The sequence below is a fragment of the Hyla sarda genome, chromosome 2, assembly GCF_029499605.1.
Source record: "Hyla sarda isolate aHylSar1 chromosome 2, aHylSar1.hap1, whole genome shotgun sequence".
Classification (NCBI taxonomy): domain Eukaryota; kingdom Metazoa; phylum Chordata; class Amphibia; order Anura; family Hylidae; genus Hyla; species Hyla sarda.
Window position 1 is genome coordinate 258,194,925 of NC_079190.1, and position 24,273 is coordinate 258,219,197.

Genomic DNA, 24,273 nt, shown 5'->3' on the forward strand with positions numbered 1-24,273 from the left:
GCATGTGACACACACGTCACTCTGCTTCCTCCGGACGTCACTCCATTATGCGGACAGGAGAACAGGACTGCGGCAGCGGCGTGAATCAGAGGCAGCGGAGCACTTCGCCGTACAGACCCAGGAGCAGGTAAGCTTAGCAGCCTCCCCTCTGCAGCCTTCCCTGCACTTCGGCACACATATTTGCTCCATAAGACCACAAACATTTCATTCCCATATTTGGGGGAGGAAAAAGTGCGTCTTATGGAGCGAAGAATACGGCAGTTATAATTTGTTTAAAGTAGTAAAATTAAACAAAGCCTATAAAACTTAGGTATCCTTGTAACCATATGGACCTACAGAATAACAATATGGTGTCATTTTTACTGAAAAGTGCACTGCAAAGAAGCCCCAAAAGTTACAAAATGGCATTTTTTTTCCCAATCTTGCCCCACAAATATCTTTTTTTCTGGTTTCGCCATAAATAATGTCATTATAAAGTACAATTGGTGTCGCAATAAAAAAGCCCTCATATGGGTATGTATGTGCAAAATTGAAAGCATTATGATTTTTAGAAGGTGATGAGGAAAAAACTAAAGTGCAAAAATGGAAAAACCCTGTCCTTGAAGGGTTAAACTCAAAAAATACACTTAACTTGGCCTTAGATATCTATTTCACCTTCGCTCTCAGCGCTTTTAAGGGTGCATTCACCCGGGCGTATTTGTCAGTGGATCCGCAGCTGCAGATCCGCTGACAAAGGCCCCTAAATTACTGCCCTCTTTATGCCTGCTAATAGCGACAATCCACCGCTACCAGCAGACACACTGTGAAGTACGAGTCGCAGTGTAGCCGCACATCCCGCACGCTCCCCCGGCTCCCTGAGCTACACAGAGAGCGGCCGCGATGTGTGTGAGTACACTGCAGGATAACTCGCACACATCGCAGTGTGTCTGCTGGTAGCGGCGGATTGCCGCTATTGGCAGGCACAAAGAGGGCAGCACTTTAGGGGCCTTTGTCAGCGGATCCGCAGCTGCGGATCCGCTGACAAATACGCCCGTGTGAATGCACACTAAAGCATGTTTATGTTAAACCCAGGTAAAAATGCAACGTTTAAACAAACACAGAAAATAAACATAACTTCGCTATAGGTGCCTATTCTGTGTTCATTCTTAAAGGGCTATTCCAGGAAAAAACTTTATATCAACTGGCTCCAGAAAGTTAAACAGATTTGTAAATTACTTCTATTAAAAAATCTTAATCCCTTCAATAATTATCAGCTGCTGAAGTTAAGTTGTTGTTTTCTGTCTGGCAACAGTGCTCTCTGCTGACATCTCTGCTTGTCTCGAGAACTGCACAGAGTAGAAGAGGTTTGCTATGGGGATCTGTTTCTAAACTGGGTGGTTTCCGAGGCACGTGTCATCAGAGAGAACTTAGACAGAAAAGAACAACTCAACTTCAGAAGCTCATAAGTACTGAAAGGATGAAGAATTTTTTATAGAAGTAATTTACAAATCTGTTTAACTTTCTGGAGCCAGTTGATATGTAAAAATAAAGTTTTTGCCTGGATAACCCCTTTAACCCCTTAACGACGCAGGACATATATTTACGTCCTGCGCCGGCTCCCGCGATATGAAGCGGGATCGCGCCGCGATCCCGCATCATATCGCGTCGGTCCCGGCGCTAATCAACGGCCGGGACCCGCGGCTAATACCACACATCGCCGATCGCGGCGATGTGCGGTATTAACCCTTTAGAAGCGGCGGTCAAAGCTGACCGCCGCTTCTAAAGTGAAACTGAAAGTATCCCGGCTGCTCAGTCGGGCTGTTCGGGACCGCCGCTGTGAAATCGCGGCGTCCCGAACAGCTGATCGGACACCGGGAGGGCTCTTACCTGCCTCCTCGGTGTCCGATCGACGAATGACTGCTCCGTGCCTGAGATCCAGACAGGAGCAGTCAAGCGCCGATAATGCTGATCACAGGCGTGTTAATACATGCCTGTGATCAGGATGAGAGATCAGTGTGTGCAGTGTTATAGGTCCCTATGGGACCTATAAAGGTCATTTAACCCCTTCCCTAATAAAAGTTTGAATCACCCCCCTTTTCCCATAAAAAAAAAAAAACTGTGTAAAAAAAAAAAAAAATAAACATATGTGGTATCGCCGCGTGCATAAATGTCCGAACTATAAAAATATATCATTAATTAAGCCGTACGGTCAATGGCGTACGCGCAAAAAAATTCCAAAGTCCAAAAAAGCGTATTTTGGTAACTATTTATAACATTAAAAAATGAATAAAAAGTGATCAAAAAGTCAGATCAAAACAAAAATCATACCAATAAAAACTTCAGATCACGGCGCAAAAAATGAGTCCTCATACCGCCCCGTACGTGGAAAAATAAAAAAGTTATAGGGGTCAGAAGATGACATTTTTAAACGTATAAATTTTCCTGCATGTAGTTATTTTTTTTTCCAGAAGTGCGACAAAATCAAACCTATATAAGTAGGGTATCCTTTTAACCGTATGGACCTACAGAATAATGATAAGGTGTAATTTTTACCGAAATATGCACTGCGTAGAAACGGAAGCCCCCAAAAGTTACAAATTGGCGTGTTTTTTTTCGACTTTGTCGCACAATGATTTTTTTTTCCGTTTCGCCGTGCATTTTTGGGTAAAATGACTAATGTCACTGCAAAGTAGAATTGGCGACGCAAAAAATAAGCCAGAATATGGATTTTTAGGTGGAAAATTGAAAGGGTTATGATTTTTAAAAGGTAAGGAGGAAAAAACGAAAGTGCAAAAACGGAAAAACCCTGAGTCCTTAAGGGGTTAATGTGTATTTATGTTAAAATACAGGTCAGCCGACTGTGTTGCTTAACCCCTTAAGCACACAGCTTATTTTCACCTTAAGGACTCTTTTTTGCAACTCTGACCACTGTCACTTTATATATTAATAACTCTGGGATGCTTTTACCTTTCATTCTGATCCCGAGATAGTTTTTTCGTGACTATTCTACTTTAACATAGTGTTAAATTTTTGTTGTTACTTGCATCCTTTCTTGGTGAAAAATCAAAAAATTTTATGAAAATGTAGCATTTTTCTAACTTTGAAACTCTCTGCTTGTAAGGAAAATGGATATTCCAAATACATTATATATTGATTCAAATATACATTCTGTTGGCATCATAAAGTTGGCATGTTTTTACAGTTTGAAAACATTAGAGGGCTTCAAAGTTCAGCAGCAATTTTCACATTTTTCACGAAAATTTCGAAATTGGAATTTTTCAGGGACCAGTTCAATTTGAAGTGGATTTGAGGGGCTTTCATGTTAGAAATACACCATAAATACCCCATTATAAATGCTGCACCCCTCAAAGTATTCAAAATGACATTCAGAAAGTTTGTTAATCCTTTAGGTGTTTCACAGGAATAGCAGCAAAGTGAAGGAGAAAATTCAAAATCTTCATTTTTTACACTCGGATGTTCTTGTAGAACCATTTTTTTAAATTTTTACAAGGGGTAAAAGGAGAGAAATCCCCTGAAAATTTGTAACCCCATTTCTCTCGAGTAAGAAAATACCTCATATGTAGATGTAAAGTGCTCCGTGGGTGCGCTACCAGGCTCAGAAGGGAAGGAGCGACAATGGGATTTTGGAGAGTGAATTTTGCTGAAATGGTTTTTGGGGGGCATGTCGCATTTAGGAAGCCCCTATGGTGCCAAAACAGCAAAAAAAACAAAAAAAAAAACACACATGGCACACTATTTTGGAAACTACACCCCTCGACGAATGTAACAAGGGGTACAGTGAGCCTTAACACCCCACAGGTGTTTTTAACAAATTTTCCTTAAATTCGGATGTGTAAATTAATTTTTTTTCACTAAAATGCTGGTTTTTCCACAAGTTTCACATTTTTACAAGGGGTAATAGGAGAAAATGCCCCCCAAAATTTGTAACCCCATTTCTTCTGAGTATGGAAATACCCCATGTGTGGATGTCAAGTGTTCTGCTGGCGCACTACAATGCTCAGAAGAGAAGGAGCACCATTGGGCTTTTGGAGAGAGAATTTGTTTGGAATTGAAGTCAGGGGTCATGTGCATTTACAAAGCCCCCATTGGTGCCAGAACAGTGGACCCCCCCCCCCCACATGTGACCCCATTTTAGAAACTACACCCCTCACAGAATTTAATAAGGGGTGCAGTGAGCATTTACACCCCACTGGCGTTTGACAGATCTTTGGAACAGTGGACTGTGCAAATGAAAAAGTACATTTTTCATGTTCACGGACCACTGTTCCAAAAATCTGTCATACACCTGTGGGGCATAAATGCTCACTGCACCCCTTATTACATTACGTGAGGGTTGCAGTTTCCAAAATGGGGTCACGTGGGGGGGGGGGGGCATTGTTCTTGCACCATGGGGGCTTTGTAAACACATGTGGCCTTCAATTCCAGACAAATTTTCTCTCCAAAAGCCCAATGGCGCTCCTTCTCTTCTGAGCATTGTAATTCCCCCGCAGAGCACTTTATATCCACATATGGGGTATGTTCTTACTCAGAAGAAATGGGGATACAAATTCTGGGGGGCTTTTTTCCTATTTTCCCTAGTGAAAATATATATTTTTTTTCATTTCATGAAAAAGGGTAACATCAGCATTTTAGTGAAAATTATTTTTTCATTTTCCCATCCAACTTTAACAAAAATTCATCAAACACCTGTGAGGTTTAAGGCTCACTATACTCCTTGTTACATTCCGTGAGGGGTGTAGTTTCCAAAGTGGGGTCACATGTGGATATAAATTTTTTGTGTTTATGTCAGAATGGCTGTAAAATCAACCCCCCCTGTACAAATCACCAATTTACGCCTCAAATGTACATGGCGCTCTCACTCCTGAGCCTTGTTGTGCGCCTGCAGAGCATTTTACGCCCACATATGGGGTATTTCCGTACTCATTTGCGTTACAGATTTTGGGGGTCTTTGTTTTCCTTTTACCTCTTATGAAAATGAAAAGTATGGGGCAACACCAGCATGTTAGCGTAAAAATATATATATTTTTTTACACTAACAGGCTGGTGTAGACCTCAACTTTTCATTTTCATATGGGGTAAAAAGAGAAAAAGCTCTCCAAAATTTGTAACACAATTGCTTCCGAGTAGGGAAATAGCCCATATGAGGCCCTAAACTGTTTCCTTGAAATACGACAGGGCTCCAAATTGAGAGAGCGCCATGTGCATTTGAGGCCTAAATTAGGGATTGCATAGGGGTGGACTCGGATGCAAGCGTTACAATTGGCTCCGCTATCTAAAATATTCTACGCCAGTGATACCCGAACGGGGTGCCTCCAGCTGTTGCTAAATTCCCAGCATGCCTGGACAGTCAGTGGCTGTCCGGAAATGCTGGAAGTTGTTGTTTTGCAACAGCTGGAGGCTGTTTTGGAAATTGCCGTACGATACGTTTTTCATTTTCATTGGGGGGGACAGTGCAAGGGGGTGTATATGTAGTGTTTTACCCTTTATTATGGGTTACTGTAGTGTTTTTTGGGTACAATCGCATAAGCTGGGGTTTACGGTGAGTTTGCACTACGGCAGAAAATTTGCGGCAGCTAAAAATTGAAGCAGGAAACCCGCTCATGTGAATGTACCCTGAACATTCACATTGGGGGGCAAACCTCCAGCTGTTGCAAAACTACAACTCCCAGCATGCACTGACAGACTGTGCATGCTGGGAGTTGCACTTTTGCAACAGCTGGAGACACACTGGTTGGAAAACCTTCAGTTAGGTTCTGTTACCTAACTCAGTATTTTCCAAACAGTGTGCCTCCAGCTGTTGCAAAACCCAGCATGTACTGATCACCAAAGGGCATGCTGGGAGTTATAGTTATGCAACAGCTGGAGGCACGCAACTACAACTCCCAGCATGCCGAGACAGCCCTCTGCTGTTTGCGCATGCTGGGTGTTGTAGTTTTGCAAGATTTAGAGGGCCACGGTTTAGAGACCACTGCACAGTGATCTCCAAACTGTGGCTCCAGATGTTGCAAAACTACAAATCCCAGCATGCCCAGACAGCAAACTGCTGTGTGGGCATGCTGGTAGTTGTAGTTTTTGCAAGATCTAGGGGGCCACAGTTTAGAGACCACTGCACAGTGATCTCCAAACTGTACCCCTCTAAATCTTTCAAAACTACAAATCCCAGCATGCCCAAACAACAAACAGCTGTCTGGGCATGCTGGGAGTTGTAGTTTTGCAGCATCTGGAGGGCTACAGTTTAGAGACCCCTGCATAGGCAACAACTCACCGACTGCCGTAGTCAGTCAGGATCGGATCGCCGCGCAAGCTGGAGGATCGCGCCCACTGCCGCCCGGCAAGGGACCTTCACCACCGCTCACATCACGGTTCCCCTGCTCTGCCCGGACTACAATGGGTAGGAGCAGAGGGGGGGAACCGAACTTTAACCCCCCCCCGCCCCCGATCTGCTATTGGTCATTCACTTCTGACCAATAGCAGGGATAGGAGGGGTGGCACCCCTGATCCCCCTTATTTTCCGAGTCACCGGAAACACGTAATCGCCGCAGATCACCGGTCTGAATTGACCTGCGATTGCCGACATCGGGGGGCATCCCGGTCCGGTCCCCGACCGAAATTCCCACAGGCCCTTAAGGACTCAGGATGCAAGGTGTATGTATACGCCCTGCGTCCTGAAGAGGTTAATTTCCTATGTATTGGGGGGGGGGGGGGGGGCTTGTTCTGCGGTCAGACTGCTGATATTTGCAGCGCACTGTATACAGCAATGCAGGTAACAGGTTTTGCTTGCTTTCTTTTGGATTTGTGAAGGCTTTCTGGGATCAGTAGTTCATCTGCACACACTGCTTTCTCTCCAAGATGGTGGCCGCAATGCAGAGGATAGGGTTTTATTAACCTCTTAACCTGTTGGGGACGGAGGGCGTATAGTTACACCCTCGCGTCTCGGTACTTAAATGGGCACTGTCATGAAGTACAAAAATTGATATGTTGTAGTACTTAAGTACTAGTTTAAAATCAAGTTTAAAATTACTTTTAAATTCGGCCACTAGGGGTCGCCCTCCTAGTGGCCGAATGCATTCAGCGGTGACGTCACCACTGAATTTCGACTCATTTCAGCCTGGCAATGAGTCGAAATTCAGGCACTGCTGTGCTCGCTCCCGCCTGTCAATCAAACAGGCAAGAACGAGCACGCTGATAGCTGGGGCTGCGCGCATTGGCCAGCAACACTGGCCTTGCGCGCGGCCCCGCCCGCCCCCGTTACCCTGTCCGGAGGCAGCGCGAGCACTCATTGCTGCGCTGATCCTCCGGATGGGTAAGTCTGATCTGAAGTCTTATATTAGCCGGCAGTATTATCGTGCACGGCAGGCCGGCGTTGCTCCTCTACTCCTCCTCCCTGGATAGCACATGCACAGCTAAACAGGGAGGAGGAGACCCCGGAGCTGCCTGCCGTGCTATTGGTAGATCATCTATGCGCGCTCCTGACAGGAGCGCTGCATAGACGATCTGAGGGCGGAAGCAAGCGCCCGGCAAGGCATCAGTGACGTCGTGCCTGCTGGGAAGCGCTGCTTCCTGCCCTGCTTGATAGAGCAGATTTAGAAGCACTAAATCTGCTCTATTAAAGCGATTTAAAATGTTTTTAAAGCCAGATAGGGGGTTAGGGCTAGATTACTAATAGGTAGGGACATATTAGATTATATATAACTTGGTGGGAGCTACACTTTAAGGACGGAGGGCGTACCTGTACGGCCTCCGTATTTCCGATCACTGCTGCTTGCTGGACGGTGATCCGAACGGGATGCCTGCTGAAATCATTCAGCAGACATCCCATGGCAATGCCTAGGGTGGGGTCTGACCGGCAAATCATTGTTTTTCTGGGCTGATCGGGTCTCTGGTGACCCGATCGCCCAAAAAATAAGGATGATCATCCTGAAGGATAGGAGCTAGGTGGCAGGGGTGCCACCTCCTCCTATCCCCTGCCATTGGTCGGTCGCAAGTGACCGACCAATAGCTGATGGGGGGGGTTCAAAGGTTAGCTCCCCCACTCTGCCCACCAATTGTGGTCCGGGCACACAGTTTGGAGACCGCTAAACAGTGATCTCCAAACTGTGACCCTCCAGATGTTGCAAAACTACAATTTCTAGCATGCCTAGAAAGTCTGGGCATGCTGGGAGTTCTAGTTTTGCAACAGCTGAAGACACACGGGCTCTCAGTGTTTTCCCACTAGTGTGCCTCCATCTGTTGCATAACTACAACTCCCAGTATGCCCTTCAGCTGTCAGCACATGCTGGGAGTTGTAGTTTTGCAACAGACGGAGGCACACTAGTAGAGGCACACTGAGAACCTGTGTGCCTTAAGCTGTTGCAAAACGACAACTCCTAGCATGCATGGTCCGTGCATGCTGGGAGTTGTAGTTTTGCAACAGCTGGAGGTTTGCCCCCCCCATGTGTATGTACAGGGTACATTCACACAGGCAGGTCTACAGTGAGTTTAAAGGGTAAACCACTACAGATACACATACCCCTACACAGTGACACCCCCCCCCCCCCCCCCCCCAAAAAAAAAAAAAAAAAAAAAAAAAAAAATGATAAACGTCAAGTACGGCACCGTTTTCAAAACTGTGCCTCCCAGTATTGTCAGACAGACATTGACTGCCCAGGCATGCTGGGAGTTTTGCAAGAACTGGAGGCACCCTGTTTGGGAAACATCCGGGTCCGCACCAATGCAAATCCCTAATTTAGGCCCTTAAATGCACATGGCGCTCTCACTCCAGAGCCCTGTCGTATTTCAAATCAACAGTTAGGGGCCACATATGGGGTATTTCTGTACTCAGGAGAAATTATGTTACTAATTTTGGAGGGGCTTTTTCTCCTTTTACCCCTTAAGAAAAAGTTGGGGTCTACACCAGCATGTTGGTGTAAAAAAAAAAATTTTTTTTACACCAACATGCTGGTTTTGCCCCTTACTTTTCATTCTCACAAGAGGTAAAAGGAGAAAAGACCCCCAAAATTTGTAACACAATTTCTGCTGAGTACAGAAATAGCCCATATGTGGACGCAAAGTGCTCTGCGAGCCCACAACATGGCTCAGGAGTGAGAGCGCACCATGTACATTTGAGGCCTAAATTGGTGGTTTGCACAGGGTTGGTTCATAGTTACAGCGATTCTGACAAACGCAAAAAAAAAAAAAAAAAACACCCACATGTGACCCCATTTTGGAAACAACGCCCCTCAAGGAACGTAATAAGGGTTACAGTAAGAATTTACACCCCACAGGTGATTGACAAGTTGTCGTTAAAGTTGGACGCGAAAATGAAAAATTTGATTTTTGTTCACTAAAATGCTGGTGTTACCCCAAATGTTTCATTTTTACAAGAGATAGAAGAAAATTCCCCACCAAAATTTGTAATCCCATTCCTTCTGAGTAAGAACATACCCCATATGTGGATGTAAAGTGCTCTGTGGGTGAATTTCAATGCTCATAAGAGAAGGAGCAAAATAGTTTTTTTGAGAGAGAATTTGTCTGGAATTGAAGGCCATGTGCGTTTACAAAGCCCCATGGTGCCAGAACAGTGAACCTCCCACATGTGACCCCATTTTGGAAACTGCACCCCTCATGGAATGTAATAAGGGGGGCAGTGATTATTTACACCCCACATGTGTCTGACAAATTTTTGGAACAGTGGTCCGTAAAAATGAAAAAATAAATACTCATTTGCACAGCCCACTTGTTCCAAAGATCTCTTAAACGCCAGTGGGGTGTAAATGCTCACTGCACCACTTATTACATTTCGTGAGGGGTGTCGTTTCCGAAATGGGGGTCACATGTGGGGGGGGGGGGTCCACTGTTCTGGCACCACAGGGGGCTTTGCAAAGCACATGGCCCCTGACTTCCATTCCAACCAAATTCTCTCTTCAAAAGCCCAATGGCGGTCCTTCACTTTGAGCAATGTAGTTTGCCCACCGAGCACTTTACATCCACATATGGGGTATGTTCTTATTCAGAAGGAATGGGGTTACAAATTTTGGGGGGCTTTTTCTCCTCTTACCCCTTATGAAAATTAAACATTTAGGGTAACAGCATTTTTGTGAAATTTTTTTTTTTCATTCTCACGTCCCACTTAAAACAGCTCATCAATCACCTGTGGGATGTTAAGGCTCACTGTACCCCTTGTTACGTTCCTCCATGTGTTTTTTTTTGCTGTTCTTGAACCATGGGGGCTTGCTAAATGCGACATGCCCCCCAAAAACTATTTCAGCAAAATTTGCTCTCCAAAATCCCATTGTCACTCCTTCCCTTCTGAGCCCTGTAGTGCACTCGCAGATCACTTTACATCCACATATGAGATATTTCCTTACTTGAGATGAATTGGTTTTACAAATTTTGGGGGTTCTTTCTCACCTTTTTATCCCTTGTAAAAATGAAAAAAGTAGGGCTACAAGAACATGTTAGTATAAAAAAAAAAATCTGATTTTGAATTTTCTCCTCTACTTTGCTGCTATTCCTGCGAAACACCTAAAGGGTTAACAAACATTTTGAATACTTTGAGGGGTGCATTATGGGGTATTTTTAACAAAAAGACCCTAAAATTCACTTCAAAACTGAACTGGTTCTTGAAAAATTCCCATTTTGAAATTTTCCTGAAAAATTGCTAGAATTTTAAGCCCTGATATCTTCAAAAAGTAAAAACATGTCAACTTTATGATGCCAACATAAAGTAGACATATTGTATGTGAATTAATATAATTTGGAATGTCTATTTTCCTTTCAAGCAGAGTTTCAAAGTTAGAAAAATGCTATATTTTCATGACATTTTGGTAATTTACCAAGAAATTATGCAAGTATCCATGAAAATTTTCCACTATGTCAAAGTAGAATATGTCACAAAAAAAACTCGGAATCAAATTCATAAGTAAAATGGCCAGCTTACCTGAGGCGGCAGGAGGAGTGTGGCTGGAAAGTGTGGCAGTGAAGGAGGCCGCAGTGAAGATCGCTGGTAAGTAATCTTCAATGTGGCCTAAAAGTTGCAAAACTACAACTCCCAGCATGCCCAGTCAGGGATGCTGGGCAGTGTAGTTCTGCAATATCTGGCTCTACAGATTTTGCAGAACTACAACTCCCAGCATGCCTGGACAGTCGGTATGCTTGGAGTTGTAGTTTTGCCACATCTGGAGGGCTACAGTTTGGAGACCACTACTTCGGTCTCCAAACTTTTCTTCCCCAGTTGTTGCATAACTACAAATGCTAGCATGCCTTTTGGCTGTCAGTGCATGCTGGGAGTTGTAGTTTTGCAACAGATGTAGGCACACTGGGAATTCTGATTTCTTCATAAAGAAAAACATGTCAACTTTATGATGCCAACATAAAGTTAATATAGTATATATGAAGCAATGTGTAATTTGACATGTCTTTTCCTGACAAGCAGAGTGCTTCAAAGTTAGAAAAATGCTTAGTTTTCCAGAAATTTTTGAATTTTTTCACCAAGAAATGCAAATAGAGGAAAGTTTACACTATCAAATTAGAATGTCATGAAAAATCTCCTGTCCTTAGGGTCATAATGTGTTCTGTCTGCAAGGGATTAGAGTGCTGTACATTTACAGTAGAGCCAGTTTAAAGCCTAAGACCATGTGGTGTACACAGCATTGGTTGATATTGTGACAGGAAGCATTTCAGATACAGAGCTGTACAGTTGGCATAATACCCAGTTTGCTGTTTATTTGGCAAATAGAAACCAGATGGGAAACAAAGTAAGCAGATAAACAGTAGTTTCCTTTATTTACAGCAGTTTGCCAGGTGTGTTAGGTCACTTAAGTTACAGTAAATATGAAACTTAGTCAATACAGAGCTTTTAGCTAGTTAAAGGGAGTTATCCAAACTTCATAGAAGTATTGAGTCTTATCACAAAATAATTCCATCTGACAGCACTTTCCTCTTGTCACCATGCACCGAGATGAGCATCCTCCATTCAAGCTAAAAAACAAAAAACATTTTTTTTTTTTATATATAAAGTTGTATTTACACGAATGATCACATGACATGGCTGGTCTCAGTCCCATATCCGCAGCTCTCATCCACTCTGTCCATGACTAATTATGGCATCATCACTGACCATTCTAAGGCAGCAGTCATGCCAAGTTTCTGCAATACAGTTCCTGTATGTTTCCAATGTGAGAACCATATTGTAAACTGTATGTATGCATTGACTCCATTGAAATCTGTATGTCAAACAATGCATCTGTTTTGAGTCTTATGGTTTTGTCCAGTTTTCCTGTACCCAAAACTGTAGTCTACCACTGTTTTTTTGGTCCAGGTGAAAAACTGTACACTTTAACATGGGAGTCATTGGGAACCATATGTTCTTACTAGAGATGAGCAAACTTACAGTAAATTTGATTCGTCACGAGCTTCTTGGCTCAGCAGTTGACTTTTCCTGCGTAAATTAGTTCAGCCTTCAGGTGCTCTGGTGGGCTGGAAAAGGTGGATACATTACTAGGAAAGAGTCTCCTAGGATTGTATACACCTTTTCCAGCCCACCGGAGCACCTGAAGGCTGAACTAATTTATGCAGGAAAAGAAAACTGCTGAGCTGAGAAGTTTGTGACGAATCGAATTCACTCTAAGTTCGCTCATCTCTAGTTCTAACAGTTCCACCCAGTTTGCACCATATGGTTTTTGACTGCAGTTTCCTTGAAATTTCAAACAAGTGAAACTATTCATAATGAAGTTAATGCTTATTTTTTATACTGATGCAACTGGACATTTTTCAAGCCGTATATGGGTTCACATTTGTACACGTATTGATAGTTTCTGGTTTGGAGGAATCCAGTTAAACCTGATCCAGGAACTGTATTGCAGAAAGGTGTGAATGCACTCTAATGTCAGATGTAAGGGTGACACTAACTCACCTGAGTAGTCCATGCGTAGTCAGACCTGCGCAAAATAAAAAGTTCATTTTACTGTATGGAACTGCAAATTGAGACAACTCTAGTGGCAACTTTGAGTTAAAAGAACCAGATTTATAGACACTGATGCTTAACCTAGTAGCAGGATAGTGTCCCAGTCCCATGACCACACATGTACCTTTACTAAAGGCAGTTGTCCACTTACATCCCACACCTAAGCAAACTAGATCTTTACCCAATTAGCTGTAACCAGAAAGCCTTGAGCCTGGCCATTAAGCCCCTTTGATGCCAGTTTGTGATAAATATGGTGGTCGTTTTTTGCCCCATAACCTCTGAAGAAGCCACATCTGTGATGAGACATGTTAGGGGGGGCTCTGTGAAGAGTTTAATACAGCACAGACACTGCAGATGTGCCATTAAAGTTAAGGCAGTCCTGGAGGATGCTAATTCACGTTAAGACATCAGTGCACAATGTGCTGGGTTTTTAGTTCACCTACAGCTCACGTTTATTTATAATTTATTAAAAGTTTTTTAATTAATTGCAGTGAGGGTTAAAAAGTGGACTCTTTACTCAGTCCTTTGGGCTGTGGTGTCTCTCCCCTCATCAATACGGTGGTCTGTCACATAATCATAATACCCATTGCATTTCTGCCAGGTGCCAAGCAATGGCAGATTAAAATAAAATCTAGTTTATATAACACTATTGCTGTGCCAGTGAAGTCTGAAATGTATGCATGCCATAAAAACAAGGTGGAGTGGCACTGTATTTTCCATTCCACCCTCAGTGGCGTCACTAGGAGGCCAGAGGGGGCCATGGCCCCCCTAGATCAGGCCGTGCCCCCCAATTTAGAATAGGGATGTCCTGATACATTGATGGCTCTGCCCCCAGCACAGGAGAGGACAGGCCGAGAGCTGACAGATCACACAGCAGAGCGGCCACTTCATGTGAGGCGAGTGATGTCCGTGTCCTCCCTCTCCCCCCTGATCAGCAGTATAATGTGTATGGTAGCAGTCCAGAGGGGTCACTTTCCCTCCACCAGTGTCCACAGGTCACCAACAGGCCACATTATCACAACAATTTTTTGGGAAGAATTGTGCGCTTTTACTGCGATTTTTTGTAACTTGCGTAAACAGCACAATTTTTGCAGCAATTTTTCCATAAATTGTTCTGGTAATGTGACATGTGGACACTGGAGGAGGGAAAGTGACCCCTCTGGAAGGACAACATGTGAACACTGCTAGTTTATCATTAACCCCTCAAGGGTACATTCACATGTACAGGATCTGCTGCATATTTTGTGCAGCCGATTTTAGGTAATAAAATCAGCTGCAGAAAATATACAGCAGATCCTGTACGTGTGAACGTACCCTAAGGGCTCATTCAGGGGTGGATCCACAGTGTATTTTATGCTGCAGATCCACCGACAATGGACCCTACAGTGCTGCCTCCATCTGTGCCTGCTCATAACGGCAATCCGCCACTACGAGCAGACACGCTTTGATGTGTATACTCGCACACATCATGGCCGCTCCTCCTGGTCTGAGCTAGGCCGAGAGCAGCTGTGATGTGTGCGAGTATACAGATCAAAGCGTGTCTGCTCGTAGCGGAGGATTGATGTTTTGAGCAGGCACAGATGGAGGCTGCACTGTAGGGTCCATTGTCGGGGGATCCGCAGTGTAAATGAGACGTAAGGACACAAGGCGTATGTGTACGCACAGTGCCTGCTCCCACTGCTTTATAAATTAGCTAGAACCCTCGGCTAATGCCAGACATCACCAATCAGGCTGATGTCCGACATTAACACTTTATATGCCGCTATCAAAGTTGATAGTGTAAAAGTTTAACGCCTTAAGGACTAAAAAGTGTTACCAATACATTAACATACTTAATCTCTGCTCTAATACAGGTCTGCTCACAGAACAAAGCTCTTGGCTAGTAGATTATGAATATTCTAGAAGTAGTGTGACCAGAGACTGCAAGTCAGAGTGGAATGTTATCGTCAGTTATCGCATCTGACGGCACTTCCTATTCCAGAGTCTCATCATATTACAGTCCAGCATGTAGCACTCACTCAGATGCATAACCAACACATACCTAGTGCGTGCAGGACTCCCAGCCTGATAACACATTGTCCCTGAAAGTGAAAACATTGCACAGGTTAGTTTTGCAGATTGCTTTTAGTACAGTGCCTTAGTCTATAGCCAGGATGTTGTCAGAAAACAGTTCTCAACAAGAAGTTTCAGCCGGTAATTCCAGCTATTTTGTTTAGTTTTCATCATGTATCCTGGTAATCACCATCAAGTCCTTTCAAGCAATAGGGGGAATGCACCACATTCAATTTAAAACCCTCAGTATTCAGGAAGGGAGAGAACCTTATTTAAGGGTAGTTTTTGGTTGTGCATCCCTATATAAATGCAACAGTTAAATGGTTACATTTCTTTAGCTTACCATCATTTCCGAAGGCTGTGTGAGGTTTGCCTGAAAAATTTAAATTTCCTTTGTTAGTAAAGCCACTTAGAAATTTTAAAGTGCCATTTGGTTTTTCAAAGACAAGGCAGTGGTCAGTAACCACATTAGTAACTAGTGTAAGTATTGAGCTTGTGAAGTGTTAAGGAATAGAAAACTAAAGATTTTCAAAACCCACACCACCTGTCTCCAGGTAGTGTGTGGTATTAGAACTTCTCCAATGAATGACTTCAATAAGACAGCTGCACCACCACAAAGTACAGGGGTGTCTTTAAATTTGTCTCTAGTTCTCTATTTCTGGACAACCCCTTTAAAGCTACACATTTTTCCAATTAAAAATCCACATACCATAAAATTATCTTCAATATACTGAAACATTTGTAGGGCTATAAGATTTCATTTTACATGTGCAAATCCTGCAGCATTTCCACTGTGTGAATTTACCCTTGTGGTCTTACAGGCCCTCTTTACATGTTGACTATAAGCAACAATTCCTGATTAAAGAGTCCAGGACAGTTCTCCCAATTCAGGAGGCTCCTTTATTGTACAGCAATGTCCCATGATCAAGTTTTAATCTGCGATCAAGGCACGTGATCCACATGTCTGTACTGTTAGTTCTAGTAGGACCCAAACATTTCTTGTAACCCCATTATGAAGAGATGCTGACCCTAAAGTATACCCATTGGGGAGATCTATCCCTAGGAAAACTTGCTGGCCTTTTTAAAACAAAGGCTAATTGGTTGCTATGGGCAACTCAGCAAATTTTCCTCTTGACAGTTTGATAAACCTCCCACAATGTCCTTTAGGGATTGACCTTCACTGGCCTCAGTCCCATATCCGCAGGAGTCATCCAACAGTCTCCAAATATAAGATTCATCACAGACCAGCTAACGCCCACTACACCAACAAATAGATTTACAGAAAAGCAATCTAAATTTACAATTTTAAGAGCCCTTACCATTCAAGTGACATTCAGCCACTGGTTATTAATTCTTCTGGAGGCACTCCTGAAATAGAGATCAATCATTAGCTAAAAGATTTGGGGGAAACAGTCCATGTAAATACACCAAAGCACCCATGAATAGACATTTTCCTTGACTTGCACTGCCAACTGCTCATCCAGTGTAATAGACAAGATAATGGCCATGCAGCTTTGTAAGAGGGTTGAGTGACAGCTTGTGGCACCAGGTGGAAGACCCAACCTGTCAAAGCCCCTCAGTTTTTGTTGCATGCTGTTGGAGAAGCTGCTGCTACAATGCTAGCTGCAGCCCTCGGTTAGCATGCTTCAGAACCTATACATTAAAGCAAACATTACACCGACACCTATACTGTCATGTAGCCTAAGAAGCATTACAGGAATTTTGGTGGTCTGGTGACACATGACAAAGTTAAAATTAATGCATAGAGGCAGCTTTACTGAAGTAAAATATGATGACTGCTAAAAAAAAAAAGTGCAATGCTACGACCCTATGTTTCCATCATTACTCTAGTCCTACCTTAGACTCAATAGTTCCTTGTTCTACATAACTTACTATTGAAGGGTTGATTGTCACATACGCATAATCTTGCAATAGCCTTGTAATATGCATGTATATTATATTATGTGACGGATCCCCCATGTAAGAGATGTCATGACTGTTTAACTCTGTTATAAAGGTCTGTTCTGTTTGTTTTGAAAAACCCAATAAAGAGATTGTAAAACAGGATGTCATGAAGAGAACATCTGTTCAGGTAAGCCAAGTATGTACAGTCTTCAATAACCTGAGCCATGAAATTGATCTGTGTCCAAAACATGCAGCAGGCTTTAAAAAAGATGAAGCTATCAAAATAGTTACCTTGAAAGGGTTACTTTATCTTCACATCCCATACCTGATTAAAAAAAAAAAAAAGAAACAATGAAAGGAATTATAGAGTCCAACAAGGCTAAACAAAAAACTTTTTAAGAAGTCTTGTACTTTGTCTTATTTCCCCTTCTGGCCGACCACTAGATATGAACATTACCACCTTTCCTAGTCAGCAATTTCATATTTGCACCCCTCTTAGGAGAGCCACAACTTTTTAACCTACAGAGCTACAATACCCTTTGTTTTTACCTTAAAAGGTACTGCAATACAATATAGCTAAATTTGAAAAATTATGCAGCTTAAAGGGGAACTGATCCAGAACATGTCCCCTAGCCACAGGATCCTGTAGATATGGGATAAGTGACTGATCACAAGGGGTCTGATGGCTGTAACTCTGTGACCTTCTGCCTGGCACCCTGGCTCTCATGCATGGTACAAACAGCATTTGTGTATCTGGCTCTCCCACATACGGGAGTGTCAGCCACTGCTTTATGCCATGTCAGAGCAGAGGCCACTCCATGCATAGAGTGTGCCAGGGTACCAGCAGTCAGACACTTCTCCCCCCATCAACAGGATCAATGATCGGGATTAACATGTTCTGTACTGAAGTTACTCTTTAAGGGATGTCGTTTTTTGTTCATTAAAACTGATGTTCTTTGACATTAAAATATATAGGCAGCCAGAACTAAATCTCCCTATGGCAGGTACTGAGGCCTTCAGCTGAATGTGACCCATCAGCACCCTAGGATTGAGTCCTGTGGATAGGGAATACATGTCTGATAAGTTGTGTAATCAATATCACACTGATGGAGGGGTTGACTGAATGCCACATTGTGAGCAATGCAGTCTATTTAACAGACACCTCTGCAGTGCTAGTGGCTGCACCTGGTATGGGGTTCATCCCACAGAAAAAGCTGTGACTAAAGGCAGACATTGAATGTGCAGAGCTGTGTATGATACATAGAGGGCAGTGTTCAAACCTATGTACCCTAACCAGCTGATCAGAGGGTTCCCAATACCAGACCCCAACCTAATATCCTATAGCTAGGTCATAAGGGAGCCATTCCAACACCTAGATATCAGCAGCCCCCTAACATGTATACACTGAACTTTATCCCTGTTCTCTAAAATGTTGTGGCTCCACTGGCCCCATATGAAAGAGCAAGTGACCTTTCCATCCCTGCACTCTGACCAGTGTACTGCTATGAGAAAGCAGAGTGCTGATGTCACATGCTCCCCATAGGACGCCATGTTGTAGAAAGGAGACTTGGGGAAGAGAATGGAGCTGCACCACAATGCAGTATGATTAAGTACCAAGGACAGTTATACTGCAACATTGGTGGTTCTGCCCAGGCCCCTCACTACCCCCCCCCCCCCCGGGGTAATACAGTGGAAAACTCAAGACCGGTGCCAGAAAGTTTACAGGATTTGTAAATTACTTCTATTAAATCTTTACCCATCCAGTACTTATTAGCAGCTGTATGCTACAGAAAACACTTTGTCTTGTCCAGTGCTCTCTGCAGACACCCATATCAGGAACTGTCCAGAGCAGGAGAAAATCCCCATTGCAAACCTATACTACCCTGGAAAGTTCCTGATACAGGCATCAGCGGAGATCACTGTGGAAAACACAGACATTCAAAGAGAAAAAGAATGTCTTCTGTAGCAAACAGCTGCTAATAAGTACTGAAACCATTGTGATTTTTGAAGGGAAGTAATTTAACATTCTAGCACCAGTTCATAAAAATTAAGAAGGTCTATGAAGAAACAGCGCCCCCTAGAAGAGGGCACATGTCGGCTCCCATTATGTTGCTATTAGGCAGAAGTATAAGCCTGAAGAGCGACCGTCAGGAGCCGTCTCTCTGGGCTCGGAATAACCGTGACACCCATGAGTGGGGGCTGTCACAGCTTGGATTAGAGCCGCAGGAATCCCATTCACGCTGCCACTTACCGCGATACTTCCGGAGGCTTCCCGCCAGGGGTCTGGGCCCTTCGGTTTCCACCTAGAAGACAACAGTAGACATTAGCACCGTGCACACACCCGGCTAGCACTACACTGCAGCTGTATTTCCCCATAAGTGTTGCCAGCACCAGCACCGGAGCCGGAGCAGCGACCGTCGGAAGAAAACCTTTATATTGGCCTCTGTTTGACCGCGTCAGATACAGGAGCTTCTGACCCGGCTTCGATCAGGGCCTGTGCACAACAACCCCGACTAATACCCACCGGGTCATCTCCGGGATAAGTCACCGGAGGGCTCCGGGAGGCGTTCGAGGGACACCGGCATCCAGCGTGGGAGGATGGACGGGGATTGCACCACACAGCAGGCTACACATCGCCGCCATGTCCGAGCACAAAGAGAACACCCAACAGCGCCCTCCGGCTTTTTATAAGGCGCACCGTGCTCTCTGATTGGTTCCGATTGGGAAGGGCGGTGGCGCGCAATGGCTCATGGGATACGTAGTACGAGAATGGCTAGAGCCTACACTGTTTCCCAACCAGGGTGTCTACAGCTGTTGCAAAACTACAACTCCCAGCATGCCCGGACAGCCTTTGGCTGTCCGGGCATGCTGGGAGTTGTAATTTCGCAACAGCTTGAGTCATCCTGGTTGGGAAACACTGCTATAGAGGATTATAGCAACTCCATTGTTGTCATGAATTCTGATGGGGGCCCCATGACGTCACGTGTCCACCATTTCCCCAAAAATACATGGCATTTACTACTGTTGCTAGGGTTCATCTTTTCCACCAATAATTATAGGGCTCCAACTAAGGATTTTTTTTTAATTTTTATGATTGATAAGTTGGCCAATTGTTTTATCGGTGATCAATTAACCCCTTAGGCTAATTTTCCACTTGTTTTTTTTTCTGGCAGTTTTTGGAATACTGCCACTGCAGTTTTTGAGCCAAAGTCAGAAGTGGATCCATAAGAAAGGAGAAGTCCTTCCTTTATATGTCCTATTCCTTTTGAATACACTTCTGGCTTTGGCTCAAAAACTGCAGTGCCTGTATTCCATTTGCCTTAACCCCTTAAGGACCAAGGACGTACGCGTACATCCTAACTACCTGGTAGTTAAAGGAGTAGTCCAGTGGTGATTCAGTGGTGAGCAACTTATCCCCTATCCTGGGGCCCCCTGCGATCTCCTGTACGGAGCCCCGACAGCCCGCGGGAAGGGGGCGTGTCGACCTCCGCACGAGGCGGCGGCCGACACGCCCCCTCAATACAACTCTATGGCAGAGCCGAAGCGCTGCCTTCGGCAATCTCCGGCTCTGCCATAGAGATGTATTGAGGGGGCGTGTCGGCCGCCGCCTCGTGCGGGGGTCGACACCCGCTATCTCGGCGGAGAGCCGGGGCCCGTACAGAGAGATCGCAGGGGGCCCCAGCGGTCGGACCCCCCGCGATCTCAAACTTATCCCCTATCCTTAGGATAGGGGATACGTTTTTCACCACTGGACTACCCCTTTAAGGACCCATGACGTACACGTCTGTGGGAATTTCGGTCCCTGCCGCGCACCGGGTGGGGACCGGACCGGGATGACTGCTAATATCGATCAGCAGGCACCCCGTGCAAATGCCTAGGGGGGTCATCAGACCCCCACATGTCGGCGATTTGCGCGATTCCAGGTCACACGGGTCTCCGGTGACCCGGAAAATAAGGGGGATCTGGGTTATCCAAGACACCCCCAATCCCCCTGAAGGGATAGGAGTGGGGTGCCACCCCTCCTATCCCTGCTATTGGTCGTCAAGAAGCGACGACCAATAGCAGATTGGGAGCGGGAGGGTTAATTTTCGGTTTCCCTGTTCTGCCCACCCACAATAGGCTGGGAAGAACGCGGAAACCGAAAGGGACAGGCACCGAAGTCCACTTACCCATCGGCGGTGATCGGCGGCAGAAGAGGACGGTGATACGGCTCCCTGGATCCTATGGAAGCCGGTGAGTTGCCTAGCAACATCTGGAGGGCTACAGTCTGAGACCATTATACAGTAGTCTCTAAACTGTAGCCCTCCAGATGTGGCAAAATGACAACTCCCAGCATGCCCAGACAGCTGAACCTGTGTGGGCATGCTAGGATTTGTAGTTTTGCATCAGCTGGAGGGTCACAGTTTGGAGATCACTGTGCAGTGGTCTCTAAACTGTAGCCCTCCAGATGTTGCAAAACTGCAAATCCCAGCATGCCCAAACAGCAAACAGCTGTCTCGGCATGCTGGGAGATGTAGTTGCATACCTCCAGCTGTTGCATAACTACATCTCCCAGCATGTCCTTTGGCGATCAGTACATGCTGGGAGTTGTAGTTTTGCACCAGCTGGAGGCACGCTGGTTGGAAAATACTGAGTTAGGTAACATAACCTAACTAACGGTTTTCCAACCAGTGTGCCTCCAGCTGTTGCAAAAGTACATCTCCCAGCATGCACAGTCTGTCAGAGCATGCTGGGAGTTGTAGTTTTGAAACAGCTGGAGGTTTCCCCCCCCCCCCCATGTGAATGTACAGGGTACATTCACATGGGCAGGTTTACAGTGAGTTTCCCACTTGAAGTTTGAGCTGCGGCAAATTTTTCGCCACAGTGCAAACTCCTAGCGGGAAACTCACTGTAAACCTCCGCCAGTGTGAATGTACCCTGAAAACACTACACTACACTAACACATAATAAAGGGCAAAACACTACATATACACCCCCTTACACTGTGTCCCCCCCCCCCCCCGAATAAAAATGAAAACGTATCGTACAGCAGTGTTTCCAAAACGGAGACTCCAGCTGTTGCAAAACAACAACTCCCAGCATTTCTGGACAGCCACTGACTGTCCAGGCATGCTGGGAGTTTAGCAACAGCTGGAGGCACCCTGTTTTGGGAATCCCTGGCGTAGAATACCCCTATGTCCACCCCTTTGCAATCCCTAATTTAGTCCTGGCGCTCTCTCACTTCGGAGCCCTGTCGTATCTCAAGGAAACAGTTTAGGGCCACATATGGGGTATTTCCGGACTCGGGAGAAATTGCACTAAAAATTTTGGGGGGATTTTTCTCATTTTCCGCTTCTGAAAAGGAAAAGTTGGGGGCTACACCAGCCTGTTAGTGTAACAAAATAAAAAAAATTTACACTGACAAGCTGGTGTTGCCCCATACTTTTTATTTTCACAAGAGGTAAAAGGAAAAGAATACCCCCAAAATTTTGAACACAATTTCTCTTCTGGAGTACAGAAATACCCCATCTGTGGGCATAAAATGCTCTGCGGGCGCACAACAAGGCTCAGGACTGAGAGCGCACTATGTACATTTGAGGCCTAAATTGGTGATTTGCACAGGGGTGGCTGATTTTACAGCGGTTCTGACATAAACGCAAAAAAATAAATACCCACATGTGACCCCATTTTGGCAACTATACCCCTCACGGAATGTAACAAGCGGTATAGTGAGCCTTAACACCCCACAGGTGTTTGACGAATTTTCATTAAAGTTGGATGGGAAAATGAAAAAAAAAAAATTTCACTAAAATGCTGGTGTTACCCTAAATTTTTCATTTTCACAAGGGAAAATAGGAAAAAAGCCCCCCAAAATTTGTAATCCCATATCTTCTGAGTAAGAACATACCCCATATGTGGATGTAAAGTGCTCTGTGGGTGCACTACAATGCTCAGATGAGAGGGAGCACCATTGGGCTTTTGGAGAGAAAATTTGTCCGGAATTGAAGGCCACGTGTGTTTACAAAGCCCCCATAGTGCCAGAACAATGGACCCCCCCTCCCACATGTGACCGCCCTTTTGGAAACTACACCCCTCATGTAATGTAATAAGCGGTACAGTGAGCATTTACACCCCACAGGTATCTGACATATTTTTGTAACAGTGGTCCGTGAAAATGAAAAATTACATTTTTCATTTGCACAGCCCACTGTTCCAAAGATCTGTCAAACACCAGTGGGGTGTAAATACTCACTGCACCCCTTAATAAATTCTGTGAGGGGTGTAATTTCCAAAATGGGGTCACATGTGGGGGGGGTCCACTGTTGTGGCACAACGGCGGGCTTTGTAAATGCAAATGGCCCCTGACTTCCAATCCAAACAAATTCTTTTTCCAAAAGCTCAATGTGACTCCTCCTCTTCTGAGCATTGTAGTGCACCAGCAGAGCACTTGACGTCCACACATGGGGTATTTCCATACTCAGAAGAAATGGGGTTACAAATTTTGGGGGTAATTTTCTCCTATTACCCCTTGTAAAAATTTAAAATTTTGGGAAAAACCACTATTTTAGTGAAATTTTCTTTCATTTACACATCCAACTTTAGCAAAAAGTCATCAAACACCTGTGAGGTGTTAAGGCTCAATGTACCCCTTGTTACGTTCCTTGAGGGGTATAGTTTCCAAAATAGTATGCCATGTGGTTTTTATTTACTGTTCTGGAACCATAGGGGCTTCCTAAATGCGACATGCCCCCCAAAAACCTTTTCAGCAAAATTTGCTTTCCAAAAGCCAAATGGGACTCCTCTTCTGAGCATTGTAGTTTGCCCGCAGAGCATTTTACGTCCTATCATGGGGTATTTCCATACTCAGAAGAGATGGGGTTACAAGTTTTGGGGGGCATTTTCATTTTCTTCCATTATCCTTTGTAAAAATGGTAAATTTTGGAAAAAAAACTGCACTTTAGTGGAAATTCTTTTTTTTCATTTACACATCCGATTTTAACGAAAAGTCGTCAAACACCTGTGGGTGTTAAGGCTCACTGGACCCCTTGTTACGTGTCTTGAGGGTTCTAGTTTCCAAAATACTATGCCATGTAGGGGTTTTCTGCTGTTCTGGCACCATAGGGGCTTCCTAAATGTGACATGCCCTCCAAAAACCATTTCAGAAAAACTCATTGTCGCTTCTTCCCTTCTGAGCCCTCTCGTGCACCCACAGAGCACTTCACATACACATATGAGGTATTTCCTTACTTGAGAGAAATTGGGTTACAAATTTTGAGAGGACTTTTAACCCTTGTAAAAATTAAAAAACTATGTCAACAAGAACATGCGAGTGTAAAAAATTATTATTTGGAATTTTCTCCTTCACTTTACTGCTATTCCTGTGAAACACCTAA

At 44.4% G+C, this 24,273-nt stretch overlaps 1 long non-coding RNA gene and 6 other non-coding genes across 7 annotated transcripts; all 7 read right to left on the bottom strand.

Annotated features, from left to right (window-relative positions):
• Positions 1–11,680: 11,680 nt before the first annotated feature.
• On the bottom strand, positions 11,681–19,580 carry LOC130356021 (uncharacterized). Its single transcript, XR_008888742.1, has 8 exons — positions 19,425–19,580; positions 19,152–19,203; positions 17,192–17,225; positions 16,315–16,363; positions 15,339–15,368; positions 14,985–15,024; positions 12,893–12,917; positions 11,681–11,958 (listed from the first exon to the last, which is right to left on the bottom strand). It is a non-coding gene; the product is annotated as an uncharacterized LOC130356021 (long non-coding RNA).
• On the bottom strand, positions 14,869–14,939 carry LOC130359750 (small nucleolar RNA SNORD49). Its single transcript, XR_008890433.1, has one exon. It is a non-coding gene; the product is annotated as a small nucleolar RNA SNORD49 (small nucleolar RNA).
• On the bottom strand, positions 15,101–15,171 carry LOC130359782 (small nucleolar RNA SNORD65). The gene has a single exon (XR_008890462.1). It is a non-coding gene; the product is annotated as a small nucleolar RNA SNORD65 (small nucleolar RNA).
• LOC130359785 (small nucleolar RNA SNORD99) lies at positions 16,174–16,244 on the bottom strand. Its single transcript, XR_008890464.1, has one exon. It is a non-coding gene; the product is annotated as a small nucleolar RNA SNORD99 (small nucleolar RNA).
• LOC130359760 (small nucleolar RNA SNORA44) lies at positions 16,508–16,642 on the bottom strand. The gene has a single exon (XR_008890442.1). It is a non-coding gene; the product is annotated as a small nucleolar RNA SNORA44 (small nucleolar RNA).
• Positions 18,990–19,125, bottom strand: LOC130359743 (small nucleolar RNA SNORA16B/SNORA16A family). Its single transcript, XR_008890427.1, has one exon. It is a non-coding gene; the product is annotated as a small nucleolar RNA SNORA16B/SNORA16A family (small nucleolar RNA).
• Positions 19,261–19,398, bottom strand: LOC130359742 (small nucleolar RNA SNORA16B/SNORA16A family). The gene has a single exon (XR_008890426.1). It is a non-coding gene; the product is annotated as a small nucleolar RNA SNORA16B/SNORA16A family (small nucleolar RNA).
• Positions 19,581–24,273: the final 4,693 nt, after the last annotated feature.